Below are 17,821 nucleotides of genomic sequence, written 5' to 3' on the forward strand. Positions count from 1 at the left end.
ACTGTTTGAATGGTGTCTGTGAGTATAACAGAACTCATATGGCAGGCCAAAACCTGAGAAGATTCCATACATGAAGTGCCCTGTCTGACAATTTGTTCTCCTTCTGTGGCATCTCTATCGAAAATACAGCGTCTCTGCTGTAACGTGACATTTTGTAAGGCTTCCATTGGCTCTCAGAAGGCACCAGAAAGTAGAATGACGTCTCTCCTGTCTCTGGGCGAAAAACAGCAGGAGATTTTGTGAGTGGTCAGGCAGTGAACAGTGACACTGGAGATGCGCGTTCATGTGAATTCTCAATTTTTTTCTTTCAGCCTTTGAATGAATACAACGTCGCCCGGTTGGAATATTATCGCTATTTTACGAGAAAACATTGCATAAAAATTGATTTTAAACAGCGTTTGACATGCTTCGAAGTACGGTAATGGAATATTTAGAAATATTTTGTCACGAAATGCGCTCGCGCGTCACCCTTCGGATACTGACCTGAATGCACGAACAAAACGGAGGTATTTGAATATAACTATGGATTATTTGGAACCAAAACAACATTTGTTGTTGATGTAGAAGTCCTGGGAGTGCATTCTGACGAAGACCAGCAAAGGTAATCCAATTTTTCTTATAGTAAATCTGAGTTTGGTGAGGGCTAAACTTAGTGGGTGTCAAATTAGCTAGCCGTGATGGCCGGGCTATGTACTCAAAATATTGCAAAATGTGCTTTCGCCGAAAAGCTATTTTAAAATCTGACACCGCGATTACATAAAGGAGTTCTGTATCTATAATTCTTAAAATAATTGTTATGTATTTTGTGAACGTTAATCGTGAGTAATTTAGTAAATTCACCGGAAGTTTGCAGTGGGTATGCTAGTTCTGAACATCACATGCTAATGTAAAAAGCTGGGTTTTTATATAAATATGAACTTGATTGAACAAAACATGCATGTATAACATAATGTCCCAGGAGTGTCATCTGATGAAGATCATCAAAGTTTAGTGCTGCATTTAGCTGTGGTTTTGGTTTTTGTGACATATATGCTTGCTTTGAAAATGGCTGTGTGATTATTTTTGGCAGGGTACTCTCCTGACATAATCTAATGTTTTGCTTTCACTGTAAAGCCTTTTTGAAATCGGACAATGTGGTTAGATTAAGGAGAGTCTTGTCTTTAAAATGGTGTAAAATAGTCATATGTTTGAGAAATTGAAGTTATAGCATTTTTGAGGTATTTGTATTTCGTGCCACGCGATTCCACTGGCTGTTCACTAGGTGGGACGCAAACGTCCCACCTTGCCCAGGGAGGTTAAAAGTCATGTTCTCAAATTGATCAGAGAACTTTAAGAAACAATGTTCTTAAGTAGAACCACATGGGAACGTGTGTGGAATGTTCTGTGGAAGTACTGAAATTTCCTTTGAACAATCCACACAAGTTCCCATGTGGTTCAATTTATTGTCATAACGTTCTCAGAACGTTCAGAGAATGTATGGTTCTCTTTTATGTCAGTTCTTGGCAATATTCTGGGAATGTTCTACAAAATAGAAGTGTGCACATAAACATCAATAAGCTTTAAATTCCATTCTCAGAAGCTGAAGAAAACTTCTGACAAAAACCGCAAGAAAACTTGACTAGTGTTCAGAGAATGTTCTAAGAATGCTATTTAAAAACATATGTGTTCCGTTCTCAGCATCAACAAATCCTGGTGCCACAGTGTACTAATTCAATGGATTAGAGACCAGAAAATCATAGGTTTGAATCTCACTGATGCTGTGTCACAATAAAAAAGAAACATGTTCACATGATTAATGCCTAAGGAAATGCATTTCCATGTGTCCTATCTGTGCTTGGTGTTGAAAATAAGCTAGCAGTGTTATTTAAAGTCTTATTGAAACATTCAGTGAGAACGTTTTAACCTCCAAATAACCTACCATTTCATTTCTCTGAGCGTTAATAAAACCGCCCAGTAAACATTCAAGTAACCAGAGTAAAACATTCTCAGAACCTCCATGCAACCTAAAAATAAACGTTCCCAGAACAGTCAAAATGTTCACTTCTGTTCTCAGAATGTTTTCTTTACAAATTCAGTTTTACCAGTCAGGAAACTTATGGCTTCGTTCCCACAACCAATGTGAAACCAAAAACATACGTTCCCACAACTTCCAAGGAACCGAATGTGCTAGCTGGGTATAGATCCCAAAATGTTTCTTTATAATAAAAATTATAAATAATTGATAATAATGGATAATAGTGTAAAATGGGTAAAAAGGGGGCAGTTATTTTGTGGAAGATTTGGTCATATCTTTACAGGGTTACAGCCAGACTGTGAATGAGTAAACAGGAAGCCACAATTGTGTCACGCTGCTATACTTTCCTGGCAACATTTTTATGAGTTTACCTCTGTACACTGTAAAAAAAAACATCTGAGGGGGGCGAACTAAATAGGATTTAGCAACTAGTTACTCACACAACAAGTTTATTTTGCCAAGACTCGCAATTTAAAATACTGTGTTGGCTTAAGATACATCAGTTTAATAAACATATTGCCCATTGTGCCTTTCAGCAAATACTTTATTTTATTCAATTTACTTGTTAAGTAATATTTACAATTCAAAACATAGATATCAGTTGAAATATGAGGCATTTAATCAAATAGAGCAAGAATGGGGATTTGTTCTCGTTATTAGTGAGATTTTTGTACCTGTTTATCTGGTCGGATAGATTTGAAAGATAGATTTGAAAGAACCCTCCATCTGGCCCATAATTGAACCATGGCTGAAATTAGAAAGGAAGTGGATTCTATTAGTAGAACAGTAATTTACTTTTATTTTGTTTTTATTTTGTATCAGTCATCTGTCTATCACTTGCTATTTCCCAACTTGTCTCATTGACTCAGAAAAAGTTTTGGTCAACTCCAAATGTGAATTGCATGCAACACAAATGTTAGGTGAAGTTCAAAAAGAAGTGGAACTCAATATTTTTGAGTTGGACCACCTTGAATGATTTACAGTGCAGCCAATAATTAGGTTTGAACTTGATGCTGAAAAACCATTTTAAAATGCCAACCCACAAGATGCCAGGTATATTCTGCTAGATCTTAGAGAACAATAGAAAGTTGACATTTAGAGCCTGGGGAAGCATACTACTGAAGCATGTTGAAGCATGTTGAAGCAATATCATGTGAACATACAACTCAATAGGAGCACAACAATTAAAACAATACTTATTTTGAAAATATTGAAGGCGTCATGATGCTGCATCTCTATCCAGCTTTAATGTTACTTTTAGGTGATTTAGGCTTGTTAACAGCATTCCAACCACATCCATTTTTGTTCCCTCAGCAATGCTGATGCTATGTAAACAAAACCAAATCCTTGGGTCACTTGAGTAAAAAGCCAACAATATACAGCATATGTAAAGTCTGTTGTATCTCGCTACTTCTGTGTTATTACAAGACATATTGTCCCCCACAAGAAAAGGACTATTAAGAGTGTTGTCTTCCTTGTCATTGTGTCTGCAGGCAGGTCTGATCACCATGCAGCAAATATCATAGTCCATCAGCAGGTGGCAGCACCTTTTCTGAAGGGCTGGAATACCGGCCACTTCGACTGCTGTCTGGACATTCATTCCTGTGAGTATCCATTGGAAATCATATCCCATCAGCCCCTATGCTCAGAGTATCCTTTCACAAAGCCACCACTGTAACACTGACGAATTACAGACACGATCAGGCTATGACTGTTTTTACTCCTTGTAGTAAGAGTTACAAAACTAATAGTGTCTCAAAAGAGTGGTATTGTTGTTGCTCTCTCTGTTGATGAGGTGTCTGACTGTTTGTGTAGGTTGCTATGGTTTCTGGTGCTGTCCTTGCTTTGCCTACTCCACCTTGGGAGAGTTCAGATAGAGTACCTGTCTGCCCTTAGTGGAGCTCATGGGCCCTGCTTGGTTGGTTGCTTTTCAGGTGCCCATCTGTGTGCCACCCGCAAGTCTGTCCTAACTAGAAAAACCTAGACAACACAGCAATCAAATTCAAAATACAGAATGTAATCATTCATTTGTAAGAATGATATAAAACATTTAAAGTTTATTTTACAACTCATTCCAACCTTCCAAATATATATTCTACATCTTAAAATACTGTACTTGTACTACTATTATGCATTGCATGATTTTTTTTTGCTATTATAAAAATAGATACACTTTTGTGTACATTATTGCCATTTCCCATGACTACGATCTTGTTTCTGTTAGATGAAAGAAATGTCTGAGAGTGCTGAGAGCCCTGGTCCTGCCCAGCTGTCTGGCTCCTCCTCCCGTTGTTGCTCCTCCTTCTCACACCAGCCCCTAGTTGCCATGGCAGCAGGATCCTGGTGTTCCCTATGGATGATAGCCATTGGGTCAACATGGAGGTGCTGGTGAAGGAACTCCATCGGCGGGGCCAACAGATGACCGTCATACGACAGGCTGACAGCTGGTTCGTCAGGGAGAGCTCACCACACTACACCTCAGTCACGGTGAAGCTGGAGGATACAGAGTTCGACCTCAGCCTTTTTGAGCAGGCTGTGCGTAATGTCCTGGAGGGACACAGGCCTGGTCCAGATCAGAGAGATGCCCACAGCTCCACCATCACCATTCTCTCCATTATGCTGAAGGACTGATGGCACAGCTCAAGGACTCAAGCTTTGACCTCATGCTCACAGACCTTGGCATGCATGCTGGTATCATCTTAGCGAATTTCTTCAACCATGGTCTACAGTGTGTACTGGATGAGCTTTGGAGAGGACCATTTCTCCATAGCCCCCTCTCCTATCTCGTATGTGCCTGTACCAGGCTCTGGGCTCACTGACAACATGGGTCTCCTCCAGTGGATCAATATTCCCCATAGGGAGTGACTTGCTGCCCATGCAGCAGTCAGGTGATGTGTGGCTGATGAGGGTGGACTTGTGTTTGAGTTTCTGTGGCCCAGTATGCCTAATGTGGTCTACATGAGGGGGTTCATGCAGAGCTCTGGGGAGCAGGGGGTGGTTGGGTTGTCCCTGGGCACCCTCATCTCTGCTCCAGCCTAAGGAGGTGACTGAGGCTGTCGCTGCCGCCTTCGCCCAACTGCCACAGAAGGTGGTGTGGAGTTCATGGGAGAAAAACCGTCCTCTCTAGGGAACAACACCCTTTTACTGGACGGCTCCTGCAGAATGACCTCCTGGCCACCCAAAGACCTGTGCATTTGTGGCCCATGGAGGCACCAACGGTGTCTATGAGGCCATTTACCAAGGTGTCCCTGTGCTGGGCCTGCCTCTGCTGTTTGACCAGCAGGACAACCTGTTTGCGTTTCCAAGCCAGCAGGGCGGCCCGGGTGCTGGATGCAGCCACGCTCACTGAACGGGAGTTCCTGGAGGCGCTGCAGGACGTCCTGAAGAACCCCTCTTACCAGCGCAGCATGAAGAGACTGCACTTTAAACCGAGACCAGCTTCTCCACCCCTTGGAGCGTGCTGCCTTCTGGGTGGAGCTGTCCACCTCTGTACTGAGACCTACAGCATGCTCTGGTACTCAGGGGCGGAAATCCCGGGGGGGACGGGGGACACACGACCCCCCCATCCTGGGAAAAATATGATTTGTCCCCCCCAATATATCACTGAAACATAACTATGTAATTTAAATAATATTAATAATACACAATGAAAGCAATTGTGCTGATTATAGACACTTAATAGCTCGTTTTTAAGTTTCAAAAGATTGCGACCCCCCCCACCCTTTGCCTCACAATGGTTTGATCCACTGCCAGTTCCTTAGCTTGCGAGGTAATGTAGAGGTCGTATCTACTGTCTGAAAGGCACTCAATGCACGTAACTGACGTGAGGTTAATCCAGTCAATCGCGCACACACACTAGCTGAATATGCAGAGCTAGCGCGCAAATATTAACTATTAAGCTAGCTAGTACCTATTCCATTTATGTGGCGTCGTCAAAGATGGAATCTTTGCTATCGTCAATTTATTCCAAGATCAGCATGCATGTAAGTTAGTGCTTCAAAGTCCCTGTGATAAGGTTAGCGATAAACTGAACAGAACTACACTCTCTTCTACCATTGTTTTAAATATATTTAATGGTCTCGTTGCAAAAGCTAAATTGTCGCAAGGGAACTTTTATTTATATATTTTATTTCACCTTTATTTAACCCGGGTAGCAAAGATTATAGCAAACACCACTGAATTGGTGCTCGCTAGCTTTGCAAATTCAGCTATTGTTGGAAGCCAGCCAATATGAAACAAACTATTAAAATTACAAAAGGTTGCAGCATATGTTGTGTAAATGGTGAACTCATACAGCTGTCAACTCTTGTCATTTTAATCCGTTTCACATTTGCTAGCTACCTTTTAGATCGAAGCCCAAATAGAATGATAGAAGATAAGATGATAGAAGCCCATCTCCTACTGTAAATAACCTACACACTGTGTGTGTGTAGCCAGCCAGCCAGCCAGGTAGAAAAATGGCAGAAAAATAAAAGACGGACATCAGAGTATTTTTCAGTACACCAAAACGCATAGTAAGAACCCTAGTAGCCTAATATCTCAAAGACTAGTTGATAAAATGTTCATAAGAAAGAAATGAAATTCTAATGGAAATGTTTCACAATGATGTCATTAGGCAGAGCAGGCAACAGATGGCACACAGACAGCAGAGTTGGGGACAGATATGCAGGGACAAACTGGCAGAGACAGGGAGTCTCAGGTAAGTTTGTTGAGTCTTTGTTTGGCAACATTATGAAAGGTTCTCAATTTTTTGGACTTGTAAAATAGGAACATAATTGGAAAATGCCATGGATACCCCCACCCTCAACTTAAACTGGTGACTGAACTAAGATTTGTTAAAGGCAATGGTATTGCTGTTGTGATTAGTTGTGTAGTTTTGGGTACCGGTAGTTAGGAGTACGGCAAACACCTTATTTCTTTGGTTCCTCAATATACATTTACCATATGAAACGTAGGCTATGTGTTACAGCACTACTTTTGGTGTCCCCCTCAGGAATTGCTCTTGAGAAAATGTAATGTAATTGTCCCCTCCAAAGTTGATATCAGATTTTCGCCCCTGCTGGTACTCCTACTTCAGCATTTATGCGCTGGCTCTACTACTGACCATCCCACTGGGCTCTGTAGGGGCTCTGTTCTCCTTTGTCAGAGTGCTACTCAATCGAAGGTCCAAGAAGTCAGTGCCCCATCCAGAGAACATGAAGATAGAGAACAAACCTAAAACAAAGGGATAAAAGTGGAAAACACACAACTAGATGAAAAGAAAACAGAGAAAATGTCCCATGCAGATATAAAAAAAACTGAGAAAATGTCCTGTGCAGATAGGAAGAAAACAGAGAAAATGTCCCATGCAGATAGGAAAAAACAGAGAAAATGTCCCATGCAGATAGGAAAAAACAGAGAAAATGTCCCATGCAGATAGGAAAAAACAGAGAAAATGTCCCATGCAGATAGGAAAAAAACGGAGAAAACCCAGATAGTGAAGAGCAAAACGTAGTAAACTGGGAGACCTGGTCCTAAGATACAGATGTTTTGATGGAGATTTAAAAAACGAAGTCAAACAAAAGTTGTACTGTATTTCTTACTCACAATTCTCTGTGGATCATATGCAAAAGGTGCTTCTACATCTGCATTGATTGCTTTTTGGGGTTTTAGGCTGGGTTTCTGTGTAAGCACTTTGTGACATCTGCTGATGTAAAAAGGGCTTTAGAAATAGATTTGATTTGATAAACAATACTGGTACATAATGCAGGTTGCATAGTGCATTGTCCCATACATTTGATTGCTGTCACTTTCAGTTGTTTGCTGAAAGAAAGCTTATCTCACCAGTGACAAAATACCTGTCTAAAAAGTACAGAGCAGCATGAAACGTGCTGAAAATAAGATTGTCTAGTATTGTTTTGTTTATGTTCTAAGACGAATCTAAAAACAAAATGATATGTAGAAACTGATACATTTGTTTTTGAGCGCATGAATATAAAAAATCAGAATGGGATTTATGTGTTTTAAGTCAATTGGTGATGGCTTAACAATGCATCTAATAATATCTGAAGTGATTGTTTACTATTTCAACAGTGGCGGTCAGTGCCGTTTATGATGAGGGAGGACAATCTTTTTCTCATGAGCATGGCCTTATTTCTATTACACCGTATTGGATGACTGTCATTCATAGTCCATTCACCCAGTTCAATGTAACATCGATAGGTTTAGGCTACTACGTGATACTCTAATTTTCCCTGCACCCATCATGAAGTTGTTACAACCTAGCTTATAAATGAAAGTTTACAATGTAGTTGCACACAGGTCGAGAGAACATTTTGAGGTTACAGACAGTGACACATGGAAAGACAGTGACACATTCAATACTGCCTCTTCTAGCTGTATGTTTATCTGTGTTTTGTTCCGTTTGCTTCCATTTAAGAAATGTTTTCAACAGAATTGGTGGAATAAATACACCCCTGATCACGCATAAACACAGTTCACTTTCATAGCAGCCACTTTGCATTCCTTCTCACATCTATGCTCTCTGCTCCTCTCACATTTTCCCTTTGTTTGTGGACTTCAATGCACAACACATCAGCCTTATGTAACCAGGCGAAAAAAACTTTCCAAGCCAAACCATATCATAACCACTACACACAGCCTACATCGTTGTCACCATATTAGCTAAAGTAACGTCCTAGTCAACATAGCTAATAGAACTAATGCTTTAGAGTAAATCTGCTGCAATCATGCAGTTACGTTACAGTTACTAAGCAGTTTAGCGGTTAAACTGGCGGACCCCTGTGGCAATAAATTCATAAAACTAAAAGCTTACCTTGACTTGGAAGAGTTCCAGTGTTGTGTTGGATAGTCATAGCCAGCTAGCTAACTTAGCATCCCTCTGTTTGAGCAGGGCGTTTTGAGTAGACTAAACTAGCTAGCTGCATTTGCTAGCTAAGTGAAACTGAAAGTTTGCTTTTCCTTCATTTTTGAAGAAATTAATTTGTTCTAAACTGTTCAACTATTATTGTCTTTCTCTCTTTGAGTCATCTACTCACCACATGTTATGCACTGCAGTGCTAGCTAGCTGTAGCTTATGCTTTCAGTGCTAGATTCATTCTCTGATACTTTGATTGGGTGGACAACATGTCAGTTCATGCTGCAAGAGGTCTGATGAGTTGGAGGATGTCCTCTGGAAGTTGTCATAATTACTGTGTAAGTCTATGGAAGGGTGTGAGAACCAAGAGACTCTGAGGTTTTATATTGAAGTCAATGTAGCAAGAGGAGGACGGAAGCTAGCTGTCCTCCGGCTACACCATGGTGCTACCCTACGAAGTGCTGTTGAGGCTACTGTAGACCGTTCTTGCAAAACAGTGTGTTTCAATCAATTATTTGGTGACATGTGAATATATTTAGTATAGTTTTATCTAAAAAGGATAACTTTTTAAATGTTTTACTATTTTTATTTTTATGAAATTCACTGAGGAGGATGGTCCTCCCCTTCCTCCTCTGAGGAGCCTCCACTGCTACTGCATGAACATTGCTGTGTAGTCTTACTGAAAATGAAGTGTACATCGTGGTTCTCATCTCTCAGCTGCCACAACGACCACAGTCAGTTTGGTCTTTGATATCTACACCTATTTTGCATTAATCAACGTGACAGTCCACCATTACCAGTTATGTGGTAACTCATGTTGCATTCACTTGATTCCTAAGAAAAGTATCTCAATCTTTTCTTTCTCTTTCTCTCTCGTACACACACCCCCCACACCCACACACACACCACCCACACACACACACACACACACACACACACACACACACACACACCACACACACACACACACACACACCACACCCAAAAGACCAGTCAAAACAACGTGATTGTGGGTTGTCGAGAAAGCATGTTTAATGTTGTCGTACTCCATATTGACCGTTCAACTCTTTGTAGCATCCACAATGGCAAGAATTTCCCTCCTCTGTTGTCCTTCTGACTCTACAGTATTCATCATCTCTTACTGCATCTCCAAGGCTGAATATTGACTCCAGTATGTGTAGTAAACTGGTATATTTATGTTTACTATTATGGTACTATTAAGTTTCAATCTACGAAAGTATCCCAAGACACAGATAGGGACAACACAGTGACAGGTATACTGTATCTCCGAGCAAATCAGAGACCTGAGCACTGTCTGTAAATTGAATGTGTTTTGCAAGTAGTAATAACAGAAACTACACAATGACAAAAGAAAATAAGAACCTATGAGGCGTCTCTTTAACATTTGTTATTCCCTATTTTTTCCAGTCGTTTTGACGCCTCCAAAGATTCTTCAAGAAGAGTAGAAGAGTAGAAGTGTAGGAGAGTATGCCCTAGTTGAGGCTAATGATGTCTGTTTGAGGACACACCCTGAAGTCACACCATCCATAATGTGTGCTGGACGGATGGGGAATGGCATCTGCTTTGTTAGTCTATCACTCAGTGGAGAAATGATTGATTGATAGTTACTGAGGAGAGAAAGGCATGTATTTCTTATGCATAAAAAATACAGTGATTACAGTAATTGCGTCCAATGTATAGGTATGATACAAATGCAATGCATTTATTCTCCTTTAATTTTCCGGTGTGTGTGTTATACTGTATTTGCAGGGAGATTCTGGGGGACATCTGATTTGTCAAAATCACTGCCATTTTGCACTGGCCAGGATTTCAAGTTTTGTAAGAGACTGTGGAGCAAATCCGTCTGTCTACACCCGTGTCTCAGAGTTCAGAGATTTAATCGACAACACCATCCGACGCTTCTCTCCAGAGCAGGACTAAAACCTGAGAGGAACTCTGCTGAGTGCTATGAAATGCTTGTCTTGGCAATCCCTATGAACTTAAAACTATTCTTTTCTCTTATCTACTACTTCATTTAATATTTTTTCACTTACTTCCAGTCTCTCCATCATTGTCCCATTCCGTCCCCTTTTTCTCCCCAACTTACCATTGTTTCTTGTTAGTTTTTTTCCTCTTTTCCTCCCTTCTCTAGTTCATTCACTCTGACATATTCTACTTGTCCCTCTGTTATGCAGCATCACCTCTTAAGGTTGCTTTTATCATTACAAATTGAACTCAAATTGAATAATCAAATTACAGCAAGCATGAACTCACTCTGGTCTTAACCTTAACCACGTTTTCCACCCATTTACAAGTTCGCTATTTATGGAGAGTAAAAACATTAAATGACTGTTCAAGATTCTATGAAACAATTAAGTATTCAACGTGATTTCAGAGAAATATGACTGACTGCTATAGGGATATTTGTGTTATCCTAAAATCACCAGCAGAGGGAGACAGAGTAACACATCAGATGAGATCCCTACACTGAGCTTTCATCTTTCAGAGTCAAACATTCACTTTACCTTTATTTAACTACACAAGTCAGTTAAGAACAAATTCTTATTTACAATTACAGCTTAGGAACAGTGGGTTAACTGCCTTGTTCAGGGGTAGAACAACAGATTTTTACCTTGTCAGCTCAGGGATTCGATCTAGCAACCTTTCGGTTACTAATCCAATGCTCTAACCACTAAGCTACCTGCCGCCCAATCTATTCATACATAGATGGCTAGCCTGGATGAAGTGTTCATACAGCATAGAGAAAAAATAAATATGGAAAAAAACACATGCAAATAAATAGATTGAAGGATGTAGAATGGAGATATCGCTGTAGCTAACTGAAGATGCACACTGAGAAGGACTGTAGTCACTAATGTAAGTTTCTAATGACTCCTCTTATCTCATTATAAGCTGTCTCTCCCTCCCTCCTCCTCCCCTCCTACCCCCCGGTTGGTTGGAGATGATGGGAATAGCAATGAAGACGCTGCTCTCACAAATTGCTGTTTTCATTAGCTTTGTCTTAAGAGAGGGAGAGAAAGTGGGAAGGGACAAGTCCGCAAGTAGGCATACACAAACACACAGAGAGAGAGAGAGAGAGAGAGAGAGAGAGAGAGCGGGGAGGAGGGGGAGAGAGATGGTCTTAATATCAGTTTAAGATAGCAAGGTCATTAGCCTGTATTCAAGCGATGAGGAATCCTGCAGGTCACAGAAACGTATTACAGCAGCCTACTTAGTGCTAATCAAACTGCCCTATTTGTTTGAACCATGAAGAGATTAAAACTGAAAACCAATTAGAGTAAGACACCATGATCAAACCCTTCCCTCCTAGCCTGACCATTCATATCGCCACATTAATCTTCCCTGTCACTCTCAAAACCCTTTCGCTGACTGACACACACGCACGCACACTCACACAAACACACCTCTATTTTCCTCGCTCAGTATTACACGTCTCTCAACTGTTTCCATAACAGTTAACTTGTTGTTGATTTGTTTCTCACATGAAATCCTCCTGTCTAAATTCCTTTAGGGCCGCTCACTGTCCCAAAACAAGTCATCCTTACTCCTCATTTCTCCTCTCCTCTTCAACTGCCCCCTCTCACCCCATTTCCATTCCGCTCTTCTCAAAATTCTTGCGTTGAAACAAATTGGGCTCTTCACTTCCCTAATGTGGATGGTGTCTGGTATAACGAGCCTTACGAGAGAGCGGTAAAAATAATTGACTCTAAGTCTACGTTCAGCATGTTCTCTACCATTCTTAAGCTTTGCCTACTGTCGTCCTGATTTCATTTGTTATTATGAGGAAGAGATGTGAAGATTTTTCATTTCATGTTTCATGGTCTAATAATGTGCTCGCTCTCACTCTCCGAGATATTCACAAACATTACTCCACACACAGTGTTAAATGTCATTCTCTACGTCCACCCGACTGTGCAGGTTCAGTGTTTATCACACAGAATGTAAGCCACAACACACTAACACCATTCTCTTTGTGCTTTTCAAACATATATTTTTATCAAGATCTGTTAGATTGAGTTGAAGCTTGAAATAGCTCATATCTGAGCACCTTTCTCTCACACACACCCGCATGCGCACACACACACACACGCACACACACACACACACACACCACACACACACACACACACACACACACACACACACACACACTGCACGCACACACGCCCGCACGCATGCACGCACGCACACACACACAGACTAGCTGAACAACTCAGATACTATTACTGATTATACACCAACACCAGATGAATGGTCTACACCCAAATTGGCATCCCTTAGACATAAGACCCTCCCTCTGCCTTTCTTTCTCCCTCTAGTCGTTTTCCCTTCTCTTTCTAAAACACCGGTCTTTGTCTGCTCTCTCCGTTATCCATCCTTCTTTTCTCTGGGTCGTCCTCTCCTCCTGCACTGTGTCTCGTCTCCCCCCTCTTTGTCATCGTGTGTCCCGGGGTTATGATTCTTATGATTTATAAGACCCTGCAGTCGCTCTTTTTCTCCCTCCCTCCTCTCTCTCGTTCTCTCCGTCTTCCTCTAATCGTTCATACTTGCATCCCCTCAGGCCGATCTCAGAAGTAATAATGAAAATGATTTAACCCCTATGTGGCCAACACCTCTGACCTCAGTCACACACATGCATGTACACACACACACACACACACACACACACACACACACACACACACACACACACACACACACACACACACACACACACACACACACACACACACACACACACACACACACACACACACACACACACACACACACACACACACACACACTCTACTACTACTCATCTCCTACTCATCTCCTATTTAACTATAATATGAAGAGCAAAATATGCCTTATTTTGGCATAGAAAACATCAGCATTACCCCTCTTTCTTTGTAACTAACTTCCGGGTTGGGTAGGTTACTTTGTAAATGTAATCTCTTACAGTTACTAGTTACCTGTCCAAACATTTAATCAGTAACGTAACTTTTGGATTACCAAATTGTAGTAATGTAATCTGATTCATTTCTGTTACTTTTGGATGGCTTTCCCCTAAAGAGCCATATGAAGAAGACAAAAAGGATCCATCAAACACATTAGATGTGTCATCATAGTGGTTTCTGACATCATAGTGGTCTCTGACATCATAATGGTCTCTGACATCATAGTGGTCTCTGACTTGTGGTCAGACTCGCTCAGGGGTAACAAATTGGCACCTTTTTTCAACGCTGAATTGAATGTCATTTTCGAAAACAGAAAGGTGTCATTATGTACTTTTTTTTTCTTTCTTTTTTTCGCAAACATCCTTTCTGAATTAGTAATCCAAGAAGTAATCATCTAGTTTTTTTTAAGTATCTGTAATCTGATTTTTTTTTGTTCTTTAAATCAGATAACATGTACTCGGTGACTCCCCAATCCTGGCTATCTTTACTGTCTCTCTGTCTGTCAGCTGCCAACTGAGGAGTCCATACATATCAGGTATCCTCAGAAATGAACATTTTCCTAATTAGGAACTGTTAATTACACTTTTGGACTAATGGCCTTAATTACCAGAACATAATTTGCTTTCAGATTCACAACATACCTCCCTGATTTAGACAATGATCTGTTTAGTAAACAATACGACTTAATTGCATACATTTGCATAAACAAATGAACTAATTAATTACAATTAAGCTCATCCCGATGAGTCTGTGTACAATTAGAGTCTTCTTATCCCTGGAGTGAGACCTCACACAACACGTTACGCACAAGAGTGTGTGTGTGTGAGCACAAGATGGTGAGAAAACATAACCAATGCATTCTGTGAAGACTGACTTCGTCATTTTTCCTTTCTTTTCTCCTCCTTCCCTCTCTTGTTCTTTCGGGTTTGGAGATGGAGGGACCTCTCCCCTCCTTTTCTGTGTCGGAATTTAATATGCAACTTTTTATTGGAAAACAATTGCGCGTGCCTGCGTGAATCCTGACCGCAATATATCTGTTAGCGCCCCTAATCCGATCAGTACAGGGAGGGCTATTTATCACCGCAGATCCAGGGCATTTCAGCCTTCTTTTTATTATTTTAATATATTTCTGAGCTATTAAATCACTAAATGATGAATTAGGGCTGTCCGCCACCCTTTCACCAGCTTGACAGAAAATGATGCACTACCCAATTTGAGTGGTCATTTGGACTTTTAAAGACAAAAAATGAGCAAAGAAAAAGTCCAATACTTTTCAGTTTTCTATTTTTTTTCTTTCCCACCCCCTCTGTGCCTTTCAACTGGGTGTTTCTTAATAATACTGCTTATTTGGGCTTTATTGCCATGTTAGTGAGGGCAGCACCAAAACTATCTTCAATATTCAGCCAATTACTAAACACACACACACAAACACACACAATCTCAAGACAAATAGCACACACACACTCTGTATTTCTCTGTACTGCTTTGTTTCCTTTCACACTTGTGAATACATGCATTGATTCACTTGGTACACACCATCACATCAGCTGATCTGTTCATGCTTTGATTTCAACCAGTTGAAACAACTTTTCATTTTATTGTCTGATGATGCGATTTAAACACCTTGCTGGAGATGAAGCTGAGTGTCTACATACAACCCATACTTTCCCATTCATGTTCAGACATTTCCCACAGAACAATTGTTATACATAGCTAATAAAGGTTATATCCTGCCTGTTTGGCCCTGTCCTGGGGTATCGTCGGACGGGGCCACAGTGTCTCCCGACCCCTCCTGTCTCAGCCTCCAGTATTTATGCTGCAATAGTTTACGTGTCGGGGGGCTAGGGTCAGTCTGTTATATCTGGAGTATTTCTCCTGTCTTATCCGGTGTCCTGTGTGAATTTAAGTATGCTCTCTCTAATTCTCTCTCTCTTATGGTCTCTGTCTCTTTCTTTCTCTTTCTCGGAGGGCCTGAGCCCTAGGACCCATGCCTCAGGACTACCTGACCTGATGACTCCTTGCTGTCCCCAGTCCACCTGGTCGTGCTGCTGCTCCAGTTTCAACTGTTCAGCCTGCGGCTATGGAACCCTGACCTGTTCACCGGACGTGCAACCTTGTCCCGGACTGTTTTCAACTCTCCAGAGACAGCAGGAGCGGTAGAGATACTCTGAATGATCGGCTATGAAAAGCCAACTGACATTTACTCCTGAGGTGCTGACCTGTTGCACCCTCGACAACCACTTTGATTATTATTATTTGACCCTGCTGGTCATCTTTGAACATTTGAACATCTTGGCCATGTTCTGTTATAATCTCCACCCGGCACAGCTAGAAGAGGACAGGCCACCCCTCATAGCCTGGTTCCTCTCTAGGTTTCTTCTTAGGTTCCGGCCTTTCTAGGGAGTTTTACCTAGCCACCGTGCTTCTACACCTGCATTGCTTGCTGTTTGGGGTTTTAGGCTGGGTTTCGGTACAGCACTTTGGGACATCACTTGATGTTAGAAGGGCTTTATAAATACATTTGATTGATTGATAAACTCAATTTAAGTCATCAAATGTATCATTCACATGGTCTTGTTTGCAGTACCACATTTCTGTAATTTACCGGATTCCATCATAACGTAACCCTCATCTGGTTTAACCTGCTCATTTTTGTCTAGCCTCTATAATCACTGTCATTATTAACAGACCGTTTAGTTTATGCACAGGTGGCTCCAGTGGATTTGGTTGGTTTCAAGGCCTGAGTCACTATTCAGATCATCACAAACAAGATCTTTTAAATTCTTCTTATTCTCTTCTCTCTCATTCTACTCTTTTTATTATTTCACTCTTCTCTCTCATTCTAATCTTTATTATTTCACTCGTCTGTCTGTCTGTCTGTCTGTCTGTCTGTCTGTCTGTCTGTCTGTCTGTCTGTCTGTCTGTCTGTCTGTCTGTCTGTCTGTCTGTCTGTCTGTCTGTCTGTCTGTCTGTCTGTCTGTCTGTCTGTCTGTCTGTCTGTCTGTCTGTCTGTCTGTCTGTGTAGCAGTTCTGGGATTGGGGCAGTTCTGCTCCAGCCCAGTAGAGGGCGTTGGTGTGGCCATGTCACAATGAGGGAGTCGTCCCCTGCCACCCTACTCAGGGACAGCTGTCTCTCCCCTCCGACCACCCCCAGGAGTCCTCACACCAATCAGCCCTACCCAGCCAGAATCAATTAGCACCGGGAGGGGGGTGGACGAGATGGGGGAGAGGGGGGCAAGGACCCACAGAGGACGACTGTCCCCACACATGGCCCTGTCTCTGGACACTGTCTCACTCCAGCACCCCCAAAGCCTCCACGCAGCACCTCGCCTCACTTTCCTGTGATCCAACCTCCTCTCTCTCTTTCAGTCCTCTCCCTCTCCTCCCTGATCCCTTCCATCTGTTCTCCTCGTCTCTTCCCCCTGTTCTATCACTACTGTATCTTATCTTCCCTCTCTTTTGATCTTATTTTTCTCATCCATCTTTTCAATGGTTTACAATCTCCTTATTTCATCCTTCCCCCCATCTCTGTCTTCATTAATAATGGTATGAAAGAGGAAAATATTATGAGAGGGGAGAGATGAAACTGAAGTATAGAGTCAGAGTGTGGACCTCATGAATTACCTGAGATGAGAGGAAGACTTGAGGACAGCAGAGGAGTGAACATGAGAGAGATGGCTTAAGGAACACTTGGTCTTTATTGCTGCTGAAAGTACAATTGAAACCAGTTAAAGATGTGTGTTAATAAATGTTAAATCGTCTTTCAGAGCACAGCTAGAGGGCCTGGAGTCGCCTCTCTTATTGCTTACCCATCCGCCCAGCTTCCTCCTCTTTCCATCTCTCTGTCCATCTCTGGCTCTCTCACTCCACCGTCTATCTTTCCTCTCCTCTTCCATTCTCACTTTGGCCCATCTCTCTCTCTCTCTCTCTCTCTCTCTCTCTCTCTCTCTCTCTTCAGAAAGCGAGGGATGAATAATTTAGCTTGTAAAG

General features: G+C 41.6%; 1 pseudogene; it reads left to right on the forward strand.

Annotated features, from left to right (window-relative positions):
• Positions 1-4,390: 4,390 nt before the first annotated feature.
• Positions 4,391-17,176, forward strand: LOC106603191 (UDP-glucuronosyltransferase 2B10-like; annotated as a pseudogene).
• Positions 17,177-17,821: the final 645 nt, after the last annotated feature.

Source organism: Salmo salar, chromosome 04 (assembly GCF_965601325.2).
Source record: "Salmo salar chromosome 04, fSalSal1, whole genome shotgun sequence".
NCBI lineage: Eukaryota > Metazoa > Chordata > Actinopteri > Salmoniformes > Salmonidae > Salmo > Salmo salar.